Genomic DNA, 13,233 nt, shown 5'->3' with positions numbered 1-13,233 from the left:
TTGCTGTGTAAAAAATATTTACTGGTCAGGCCACATTCACAGTCAGTGGTCATCACAGTTACACATTTTTAAATTCACATTAAAAACTAATAGTTTACAGTAAATGTCGACATTAACTATTGCAATAGCTGGCATAATTAGTTTCAAAGAAAATACTTCAAGATTATTTCTTTTCCAACACACCTATGCCCATTGGTTAGGACATTTTGAAAAGGTTAAGTTTGAGCCCTTTGTTTGTTGATTCAGTAAACTCTGGTCATATCGAACTTAAAGTGACCACAAGATCTAGTCGTTATAACCGTACTTCGTTATACACGATTTGACAAACATGAAACAGTTGTTTTAAGCGTTTTCGTTACAGTCATAGTCTACGCTATCAGTGATTGAGTGAGTGGGTACGTTTCACGCCACTTTTAGCAATATTCCAGCAATATCACGGCGGGGGACCCCAGAAATGGGCTTCGCACATGAGACATATGGAGAATCGAAACCGCGTCTTCAGCGTCACGAGCGAACGCTTTAACCACTAAGCTACCCCTGATTTATTAGTAAATATACGAAACAACAATTTCCACCTGTCATATCTGCAAGACATCTCTTATTATCAAATTGATTGAACATCGTACGTCCATGTGCCGTAAATATGATTGTTTCCTTTGATTAACGGTCGTTTTACGTTTAAGTATTATTCAAACATTATTATTCAGTAATGATATAGCACCTCTTAATACATCCATATTCAAAATTGATGGGAATCAATTCTTCAGAAAGGTTTTCCTGTCCATATTAACTAACTCAGATTAAAGTTGGGTTTAACTAACTGTTGTTTGAGATAGTATGGTTTTACACCACTTTTAGCAATATTCCAGCAATATCACGTCGGGGGACACCAGAAATGGGCTTCACACATTGTACCCATGTGGGGATTCGAACACGGGTCTTCGGCGTGACGTGCGAACGCTTTAACCACTAGGCTACCCACTGTGGAGTGCATGACCATTAAGCAATGGTACAGTCATTCTTGCATACATAGAGCATTGCATTTGCTTCAGGGGGGCAGCAGGGTAGCCTTGTGGTTAAAGCGTTGGCTCGTCACCCCGAAGACCCGGGTTCGATTCCCCACATGGGTACAATGTGTGTCGACTGTTCAATTCCGAATATATCATGATCATGAATCACTGTAATAATGATGATAACGGGTGTCCCCTCTTTCACCCGTAAACAACAAATGCTAAGGTTAGGCAGTTGTTCACCTGAAGAAAAACGCTGGAACGTAAGGTACAAGCTAAAATAGTGAATTGATTCTGGCATCATTTTTCCTCTGATCTGTGGGATTGATTGTCGTTTGACGCTGACTGATTGCTAATTTGATCTTTTCATGAATATGACGTTGTATTATTTTCCTTCGAAGTTTTCAAAGTGTCACAAGTTTCATGACGGTTACAGTACAAAGGCTTAAGGATAGCTTTGAAAATGTTTATGGTAGACGGATTGAGGACATTTCTAATTTGGCGTTTCTGTGACCAAAATTATGTCAGTTCAAATCCCAAATTTCAATTGCACAATATTGTTTTCGGGTTTGTTCAGGGTAGTTGAGTTGCCACTGCATGTGTTTTGACCGATGCCACCTATGGAGCAGGATATGCTCACTGTGTAACTAAATGTTCGTCAAGGATGTAGGAATGTTGTAAATACACCTGAACAAGTAGATTTGATAGCGGTACATAAGTAGTGGGATTTGTGAGGTGTATTGTTGTTTTTTTATAGCAAACCGTTCCAATTAGGAAGATAGGAACATATTTTACTGGAATAAGTAGTTGCCTGCACATATGTCCGGAAAATATGTGTTTTGAAAATGCATTGAAACCTTCAGTTGCTCCTTTGCAGCATCGTTGTTCGTGTTTTCAAGCATTGTCTAAAACATTATCATGTAGCCAACAAAAGAAAACAGGCTCCCCGAGGATGCGGGGTTCAGGAGATGGTGAAACAGTTTCACTGTCCTTTTGTGTTTTACCAAAATTCTTGTTTTTATTCTGTGATACAATTTTCACAGTAATATATTAACATGAACAACATAAATAGGGACGACTTCTTTGAATGATTTTTAGCGCGTCAGTGACTGGGTCGGTCTGTGTGAACGATACATGATGACTGACCTGGTAGCTTATCCCGACATCCTATGTGACCTTCGCTGACATTCTATATGCACTTCGCTGACTTCATTATCTCAGGTTCTTCATTTTTTATCCTTGCATCGGGCCGTTGACATGCCAGCAGCTTCCATTCCAGGTGTGTGATTAGTTCCGTTCAGACCCGCGCTGTGTCGCTGGTTACTCGAGAACGTTCACCCAAAAGCTTTTAAGCACTGACAACACAAGACGTTGTAAAACCGGTTATGGATTAATCAGTTTCTGTTTTTCTACGTGACATGCGTGTCATTAGCGAGATTGCCTCTGCCCTGATTGCAGGTAAACAAGATTTGCATAAATGTATTGCCTGGTGACAAGAACAGATGATGATCCAACAGTTCACCGTTTCTCTGTACACATTATTGTTTAAAACATGTTTGTAGTTAGCTGGGAGTCTACCGCGACATTATTTACTTTTATCTGTGTCTATATGCGTCTAACGTTGATCTTTATCCTTCCGTTCAATTTACAGTGTCACCATGGAGATGTGGTCTAGTCTGGGTGGCCATGTTTATTAGCTGCATTGGTGAGACCTAAAAACGGTTAGGTACTAGTTTCCATGTTCGACATTCCTTTAAATGTGCTAACTACCAAATACTTCACATTGATGAACTTAAATATTACAGGGAACATTTTCTGCACAAATACGTTTATTGAAGAGGCGACAAAATGGATCGGTGGTCAAGTTTATTGATTTGGTTGTCATTTAACCTCGATTGCGTCGATCGTTGTTCATTCATGGCTGGATTGTCTGGTTCACATTCGATTATTTTACCCGTCGCGGTCATTTAGTTAAGATATTGCTGAGACCGGTGTTAAACTCAAACAAAATCATAATTACTGTATTAAAAAGTGAAAATAAACTCATGAAGGTATACTAACGGAAAACGGCAACTGTGCCTAACATAAAATTGCATAAATTCAATTTATTTGAAAAGTTAAAATGACACTAAATAAACAAAGTGCTTTGCATGAAATTTGATGTCACGAATCGCGCTTGGACATGCACTTCGTGTACAATGAAAGTTCTCACTTTTTTGCATGCTTTTGACACCTGAAGTTCACACACCTGATATTGAAAATTGAAGAACGGTTGATTATTCTCTGGCCTCTGGCCTTAATTTTAACCTGAACTGCGCGTAGGTCATGCCACGGGTTACGGAAAATCAGCGTCTCCTCGCCGTGGGTATGCTGGAGACTAGAATGGTCCAAAATGAGGTGGCCAGACATTTTGGTGTCCATCGAAACACCATCTCATCTCAATGGAGACGTGTTCAACATAATGGGAACACGAGAGATCTGCCTCATGTTAGCAAGACGACTACATTCGACCCAACATCCGGCACTGACGGCCTGCAATAAATCCATTTTTGGTTCAACGTCACCGACAGGCACGTCTTGCCTTGTGCAGACAGCATCTACGGTACAGGAGACAAGATTGGGATGGTGCTTTGTACACCGACGAGTCGAGATTTCATCTGGACAGTTCAGATGGCAGGGCTTGCAAGGATGTACAGACGGCGAGGTGAACAGTATGCTGACGGGTGCGTTGGTCAACGTTGACAGTTTGGTGGAGACAGCGTTATGGTATGAGGAGCCATCACATCTCATGGTGAGATCTCACATCACACAACTTGTCATTATCAATGAAATCTGACAGGTCTGCGGTACAGGGATGAGATCATTGGGTCTCGTGTGCAGCCGTTCATTCAAGGAGAGGGACGTAATTTCACACTTCAGCAAGATAATGCCTCTGGTGGTGTGACAGATTTCCTGAGACAGCAGAACATTCCGGTACTCCCCTGAATTGGGACAAGCGTCGGTTCAGACATAGAACAATATTCCCCAGGATTGCTTCAATCGCTTAGTATCGTCTATGCGTCGTCGTTGTCAAGCGTGCATCAGCGCCAGTGGTGGACACACAGGATACTGAATTTGTGAGCTGACTTTTGAAACCGCATCTCTTCAAGAGCGTGTCACGATGCTTTGTTTCAAATCACATAGATTTCGATATTATCCTGTCAACAGTTAAACAGTGATTAAGGAAAACACCACAAATAATTTTATTATCTTTTTGCATTACAAAATAGCATAACGTCAAATAATGCACAGTTACTTTATTCCAGTAGTATACTCCCGATCTCTTCAGTAGACAAACACAGATTGATGGCGACATATGAGTCTTCGTGGGTTGTGCAATCAGTTATCATAACATGACATTAAATAAACCTTTATTTCTAAACACGCCCCTGAAGGTGGCCCGCCCAGATCAATTCAGGCTTGGTTTACATTTGGATGCCATTAGGTTTAACATCTCAATAACAGCTATTGGATTACTATGCGTACTTTTCAAGCCATTCTGGAACGGAAAATCCTAGGACAAGCAATTAATTAGATAAATATACAAAGTCACAGTCATACCTGGTTACACCAATGATATCCATGGACCCGATCACGTTGTTTACATCTCTGTTTTGCCTTGTACACTCAATGGAATCTGTGACAATCGGGACTGGTTATTCTCGGACGTTGACGTACGACATATGCCAAGCAGACAGCGAGTCCCAGTTAGGTAAACATTCCTTCATGAGATAACAGAGTGCATTTGCATTAACGGTCAACAATCAAGACTGTTGAAAAAACTTCAGCGTTTGCGCTGCAGCATCCCAAATCCTTTGATCATCCTCTAATTGCACGCGTTCTTTTAGCGATACACATGGATTTCATGATAAAATTCAAATTCGATTACTTCAGTTTGTGTTCTTTGATTGCATATCCAACGTAAACAAACCTGGCACCCGTGAAGATCCGGGTTAGAATCGGTCTTCAGAAACCCATACTTGTCCAAAAAGGCGACTAACGAGATCGGGTGGTCAGCCTCGCTGACTTGGTTGACACATGTCATCTTATCCCAGTTGCGTAGATCGATACTCATGCTGTTGATCACTGGACTGTCTGGTCCAGACTCAACTATTTACAGACCGCCATATATTTGGAATATCGCAGAGTGCGGCGTTAAAAGACTTAAAAAAATTCATCGCAGACTTGTTTTGATGTTATTTCATTCGTATTTGGTTCTTCATGACGTCATGTAATGTTTCATCACATCAATACTCGATAACGATGTTATCCCATCATCTCTGCATGAGGCGTGGGTGATATACAAAAAGATCCAAAGTTAGAACAATTATGTAAAATGTGCAACAATAATGTCACTATTTACATTGTTGTGTAGAAATAAATTTGCAAATAATAGTTAAAATCGTGTGCAACATCTCTATATGAACTCTTAGATTGTGGCTCCTTAAGTACCCGTTACGGGATTGATTGATGTGTTGACAAACACGTCAAGGGGAACAATCAATACGGCAACTTTGTTAAACTAATAATTGCTGTGTTAAACAACTGGCGGCTGGTACAAATCGATTACAGTCTATATTTCCTGGACGCCATTTGACTCATTGCTGTACAAAATGTGAGTGAGTGAAGTTAGATTTACGCCGCTTTTAGCAGTATTCACGCAATGCACCAGAACACCCCAACAATGGGCTTCACTTATTGTGTCCATGTGTTTAGTCAAACCGGGATTCGAACCCACATGTTTTCCTTCCTGTCCAAGGGACGCAACTCTGCACAGGGAATGGCAGCCCCGTAGACGACTGTGCCACAAATGCCCCCACTCCCAACCACATCATATGGTGAATGTGTCAAAGGTGAGGTGAGGTGAGGTGAGGTGAGGTGAGGTGAAATGGGGTTCAACGTCGCACTTAAGAATATTTCGCTCATATGACGACGTGCATGCGTGTGTATGTGTGGCTGCTTGTACTAGCCCAGACTTAAGCTGGTTTTATAGCGCTAGCTCACTGAGATACCATGCCACAGTTAAGCATGAATACCCCACTCAGACACCTTATACTGACTCAGAGCCGACCAGTCCTTGCTGTACCCATAAATGCAGAAGCAGGCAGAGAAAACAAGTACCATATTTTAACGTATGTTGGTATGGGGTGGCCGGGGATAGAACCCGCGACCTTCCCCTCTCTGGGCGGACGCTCTAACCACTATACCACCGAGGCGGGCGGTGTCAAAGACGTCCCCACACTGTAAACTACATCAAACATAAAGTGTAATTAAATGTCCCGACAACGGTAATGCATCTTTGCTTTACTAATGGACTGTCATCTCGTTAATTACAAAGGAGAAAATAGACGGGCACATCTATTCATCATTTCCCAAGAGAGACAGCCGAACAGTTGTCAAATGTTTGCAAGTAAATTCCATGGAACACATCGAATAAAATTTCTGATTGTAGTACTTGTGGTAAACATTTATAGATGAAATGGAAACTTGATTCAATAAACATGAAACAAAACAGTTAAGAGATATTTATGGAGGCTTTCGTTTTGTGAAACGCACGTTGGTTTCAAACAAATGGTAAGGCAGTGCACTGCATGTTTGACAACAAATATATAATATTAAACGAATTACAAATATTCTGCTCAGTGAAACCCAAGGCGTATATTATTTACCGCCACATAGACTAGGATTGTAACGCTTATAGGTCTCCAGGGAGTGGGTGACTGCAGTTGATAGTCACAGTGAGCAATATCCATGACACATAAACACGTGACTGACTGGAACATTAACACGTACCAATGTTAAGCACAAGTGACCAAACCTGGCCACCACTTTCAGGCGCGTAGCAAGCCAATTTTTTCGTGTAAGTCCAATAGGTTGCAAAGCTTTATATTTAGATATAGTATTGAGGGCTTGCCCAACCTTATAGCAAAATCATGTGTAAGCCCGGGCTTTTTGTTAATAATGGTAGCTTCGCCCCTGACTTTTCCATCTTATGACAAGCTGTGAATCTGTTTTCGTTGGGAACTGCCAGTAGCCGTGTAGGCTCGTTTATAAGTTTTGCTATGTCTAAGGTTAATTCGAACTCAAAGGAACCATTAACTGTATTTCGTTATAACCCGAGTTCGTTACATGCATTTCGACTAAAATACACTGCAAAAAATGTCCCCCAGTTCTATAATTACGTTTGTCCCAGTCTTTTCAACCTATGAAGCGAGAAACTGTCTGTCACAGATCAAGTGCGCGTTTGACAAGAAGAAGGGTTTCAGGATAACAAAGTTCCAAACATGACCCCACTGGTGGGGTTCAATCATGATCTGGGGTGGGAATTAGTAGATCAGGAAAGAGTGAGTGAGTGAGTGAGTGAGTTTTTGTTTTACGCCGCACTCAGCAATATCCCAGCTATATGGCGTCTGTCTGTAAATAATCGAGTCTGGACCAGCCAATCCAGTGACCAACAGCATGAGCATCGATCTGGGCAAATGGGAACCGATGATATGTTTCAACCAAGTCAGCGAAACTGACCACCCGATCCCGTTAGTCGCCTCTTACGACAAGCATAGTCGCCTTTTATGGCAAGCACATGGGTTGCTGAAGACCTATTCTACACCGGACCTTCACGGGTCAGATCAGGAAAGAAACATCCTCCATGTCCGAAAGCAGGTCACGATGACAGGAGTGCGCTTCAGTGATGGCATTCTTGCTGTACACTAATCGCCAAAGGAAACGTTCCCCTCCTTCCTTAAAGACGGAGGTACCTAGCTTCAGCTCGCTTTGTGATGCGTGGACGTCCACTTCTTGGTGGGTCTACGGTGACCCCGTACGGTGACCTCTGTCTGTAGCGCTGAATAAGTCTTATAACCGTGTTACCGCGGCATCTGAGGGCGTTGGCAACAGCATTGTATGTCGACCCCATCTGCACCATCCCAATGGCTCTTTCTCACTCCTCAGCTGTTAATCGTGGTATATTTCAGTGATTCTGGATGTGATACCGTGTGTTATTGCAATCGGACTTCATGGACGATGACCCATGAGCTTTGTGTCAATAAGTGTGTCTCCTGGCACAGGGATTAAGTAGTCTTCCTCATCGGTACATTCCATGTACCATTTGCTGATCCTGAATTCGGTCAGTTTGTGGTAAAAAGGTTTAAAAAGTCCCAGGCTGATCATAAATCAAAGATACGCTTTACCTGCCTGTATATATACATCTTTGGTCACAAGGCTAATAGCAATTTCATGATGTTTAAGTCAATTTGTGGTAAAATGTTTAAGACGTCCCAGGCTGATCGTAAATGAAGGATATGCTGTATTTGCCTGTATATATACATCTTTGGTCACAGAGTTTATTGCAGTTTGGTCACTTTATTGACACTTCAACAAAGGCCACATGAAGAGGTTGTGTTGCAATAGCTACCTGGTGTTGATATGTCCCCAGCAACCCATGTTTTGGGGTTTCCTTTATTAGATAGGTACCCAGCAACCCATGTTCGTGGGTTTCCTTTATTAGATAGGTACCCAGCAACCCATGTTCTTGGGGTTCCTTTATTAGATAGGTACCCAGCAACCCATGTTTGTGGGTTTCCTTTATTAGATAGGTACCCAGCAACCCATGTTCTTGGGGTTCCTTTATTAGATAGGTACCCAGCAACCCATGTTCTTGGGGTTCCTTTTAGACAGGTGCCCAGCAACCCATGTATTGGGTTTCTTTTATGAAAACATTTAGTCTTTAGTAATCTATATCCTTGTTTGTGTTCCAGAGGCTGAAGAGAAGGAAGACATAGCAAAATAAAAGAAAGATAAAAGGATCAACATCGAAGATGGTAAGGCAGAATGTAGACTAATATCTGGTCTCTGATATGAAAACATTTTATAGACAAACCTTCCTAAATTATCTTTATATTAAAAAGGATGAAATTGATGTAACGTAGACTTGCCACATATTCTAGACTCGGATGGGCTGAAATCGGTGTATTTGTTTCAGGATTGGAGGAAATGTTCAACAATCATTTTCTCCTGTTTTCCCTAAATATTTGCAAGTATTCGGAGTGAAAACATTTCTTGGTTCAATTACAGGCTCCTTCAAGGCAAAAGATGTTAAAAAGGTGGTTCTTGTTGTCTCCCTTCCTGGTGCTGGGATTAAACAAGGACTGGTTGACTCAGAGTTGGTATAATGTGCCTGTTCGGTATCCATATCAAACTGTAGCGTAGTATTGCAGTGGGATAGAACTGTATGAAACGACAGTACAATCAACTATCTACACACGTCCATACATGCCTACACGTTGCCTTTTCCTATAGTTTTGTACGTTGGACCCTTTTCCCTTTTCATAACATGCTGTCTATTAAAATGGTCCCTGTGTATCAAGCTTTGGTATTTACTGCTTCTGTTACAGTGAGAGGACAGCAGCGAGAACGGACATCAGAGGCTCCGAGTGAGAGGCCCGGACTGCGACGCACGTCAGAAATGAAGCTGTTGTATGGGACAGGTGCAGCCATGATTCATGGCATGGAGACAGCACTGCAGATGACATACGACAGACACCTTGATGCCAACCAGCCCAAATATTGGCCAAATATGCCATTGAGAGTCCACTTCTCAGATTCTTAGACACTGATGATTCGTTTGTAACCAGACTTGGGGGACATGGTTTTTTAAATGAATATCTTTGTTATCATCATGTGTTAGATTTGAAAAGAAAAATCTGAAAAGAACAATGATGTTTGGTAAGTACACATTGAAAAGAGTTAAGTTGCAACCCTGTTTAAAATTCTCAAGGGAACATTTCTAATACCAACATCTTGAGCTATGCATACATAGCCGAACCGGTATCTAAATAATAACATTCTCACTTTTGATACCCAGTTCTCATCCCCATTATTATCTAATCTTCTTAACATTTCATAACATTTCGTTGTATATCTATATGGCTGTTCACGTATAATCCTGTCCAAAACAAAAGAAAGCTAAAATAGGCATATATTCTACCAGAGCGCCTTTACTTGATGGCCCCAAACCAAGTTTTTGTAAATATGAATTTTGTTTCCAAAGCATATAAAACATGTAGATTAAGTGTTTCCATACTTATCATATAAAAAGTGGGTAGTGCTTCATTAATGGCTGTTTGAATACTGCTGAGTACGGAGTTCAACAAAACACCAACCAACTAACCTTGTTACTACACACCAAAAAACACAAAAAAAACACAAAAAAAACCACTGGGTCAGCAATGCCGAAGCTCTCCTCAGTGACCTGTTTTCTCGATAGACATTTTATCGAGTAGGGAGTTTGTTTGCTAAATATAGTCATTTCATAGAAGGCGCAAGTTTAGGAAAGCACTGTTATAAATATGAAAGCACTTTTATATACATGTTTTCTAATTTGCGTTCAACAGAATTTATTGAACTAAATGGATTATAATATACAAACAATATTTTTAATCATTAATGTGCACTATTTCAGCGCACTGAGTATATTCATTGAAGCTACACACATACAAACATCGCCACCCGAACACCGATATTTACATGTTTTCTTTAAAGGACGGGAGCCAACGTTTTTGTAGTGCTTTAAATCTTTCAGCTGCATTTTTATGGGGGGAAAATCACAAAACATCGAAAGTACATGATGAAAAGGTTTTTTTGTCGAAAAGTTTGCTATTGGAATCTGTCAGGAAATGAAGGCATTTTCACAAGCTATATTTTCCCTTTTCTTTCGTCTGTTTTAATAGAGAACTTTCATAGTCACGATGTGGCTGAAATATTGCCGATGTGACTCTAAATTTAACTCACTCATTTTTTCAGTGCTTATGCCTTCCGCGTTCCTGATTTGGATGGTGCTGACTTTTAAAAGTGTTCCAAATACTTCTCCGCACAACATACTGGCGCGGCGTTATACATTATTGATATCACACGTGTACACTTATCTACACTAACTACACAGTGTACATTCATTCATTATATATATATCGGGAAAAAACCATTTGTGAATATATTTGTTTTCTTTCTTATTAGCAGATTTGATGGCTTCTTTGAATAATTAGGAAAGGCTTATGAATTGAAGGATTAATGGACAGGACTTAGTTATGCTCAAATTCATGTTTTAATGATATCTGTAATTCAGTTCCTGATATCTTGCAATTAATGCAGAAATCTTTAATCAATTGAAGATATCTGGAAATGGTTTAAAGATATCTCTAATAGAGATCTTTTTGTCGTTCTTTCCTGTAACTTGTATTAGAGATATCAATAATTAATTTTAAAATATCTTCAGAATGATTGATACTGAATTTAATTTGATTTTATATATCAGTAACCGCCAGAATTTAAGGTATCTAAAACTGAATTAAATATATCGCTAATGAAGTTGAAGATATCTCTAATTGAGGTAAAGATATATATCATGCTTTTGTGGATATGTATAAAATGTTTCAAGATGTCTTGAATTGAATTAAGATATCTTGAATTAATTTCTAATACAATTATGTACCCTACGGTCGTAAATGTTTAATTCATATCTTGAACACATTTAGAGATAACAGGAACTATTTTCTTGATGTCTTAGTAGCATTTTACGATACCAGAAATTATATTTGGAATATGAGAAATTCAGTGATAATCTTCAATTATTTACGGATATCTTTCAAAGATCAGTGATATCTTTATAGTCCAGTCAAAATGTGCCTAAACCTCAAAAAGAATTGGTACAGAAATGATTTCAGTGTTTTCAACATGTTTTAGTTATGACTAATGTGTACTAAAAAGTCCTCCCTTGAAATATGATGCTAAGTCCTATTTTGGAGGGTAAAATGTTGAAAAATTGAAAGTTTCAGTGAATAATTTTTAAAATCTCACATAGAGACTCAAATATACATTTTTATATATATTTACAAAGAGAACACAAGGTACTACTAATAAATGGGTTAGAAAAGTCAAATAATGTTATGTAAAGTCCTATTTTAGGGTAAAAAAGTGAAAATTTGAAATTTTCAGAGAATATTTTTTATCATCCCATATTGAGACACAAATGTACTTTTTATGTATAATTTAACTAAGAACTCAAGGTACTACTAATAAGTGGTCTGGAAAAGTCAAATTACTTTATTTCTAAAGTTGAAATTTTCAGAGAATGTTTTTACAAATCTCGTTACATTTTTTACTGAAGGTGAAAAGGAGAATACTGGTTGTACTTTCAAAACTTCACTAGAGCTCTTAACCTGTGAAGATCCGGTTTAGAATTGATCTTCAGTAAACCATGTTTGTCGTAAGAGGCGACTAACGGGATCGGGTGGTCAGGCTCGCTGACTTCATGGACACATGTCGTCATATCCCATGCATTGATGATCATGGTGTTGATCACTGCATTGTCTGGTCAGACTCAATTATTTACAGACCGCCGCTATTATATAGCTGGAATATTGTTTAGTGTGGTGTAAAACTAAACTCACCTACATCGAATTGTACATGATTTTTTATAACAATTATCCACAGCGACCTACAAGGAGTCTAGGTTAATGATTTTTTCCAATTTTAAGAATGATTGGTATGTTTTTCATTAAAGCTATAGGTTATATATCCAGTTTATGTGAATCAATTTCAAGTTTTTTCATGTAGATTTCAGTCCGTTTTTTAAATGTTGCTGAGATTTCCAATCGGATAAAAAAATACCAGCTATACTATGAATATTTGCTAAGGTTCACTCAATTCTGCTCACATGATAATATTTAGTTGCCAGTTGAAGTTAAAAGAGATCAGGGCTATCCTTCAATCACCTTTTGAAATTGTTTTAAAATTAAAATATAGCATGGAAAATATAAATGTTATAATATTTTCCTAATCTACCATTTTGTCATATCTTGCTACAAGTTCTCTTAAATCTTGATACTCAATGTCCCATTTATCACCTAGGTGCGTAGTCTTACACGACCGCAGTGCATATAGTTCCGTGGGCTAATTATGGGAGCAGAATCACCTCAGTCCTCCTCATTATCTCTTTTAGTTGGAGCTTTTAGCTGTCTTTTTAATCCTTTATCTATGACGCTAACTATATCCTCATCTCGTTTGAGTTTTATAAAAGATAGAACCTTTTCATTCCATTCTGCTACTTCAATCTATTGTAAACAAAGGGGGAATAACTCTCATTTACACACATGTCCTGTGTGCTAGGCCGTCAAAAATCCAAGTTCAAACC

This window comes from Haliotis rubra, unplaced genomic scaffold (genome assembly GCF_003918875.1).
Source record: "Haliotis rubra isolate DU_JTF1 unplaced genomic scaffold, ASM391887v1 Scf595, whole genome shotgun sequence".
Taxonomy (NCBI): domain Eukaryota; kingdom Metazoa; phylum Mollusca; class Gastropoda; order Lepetellida; family Haliotidae; genus Haliotis; species Haliotis rubra.
This window is presented reverse-complemented; position numbering follows the sequence as displayed.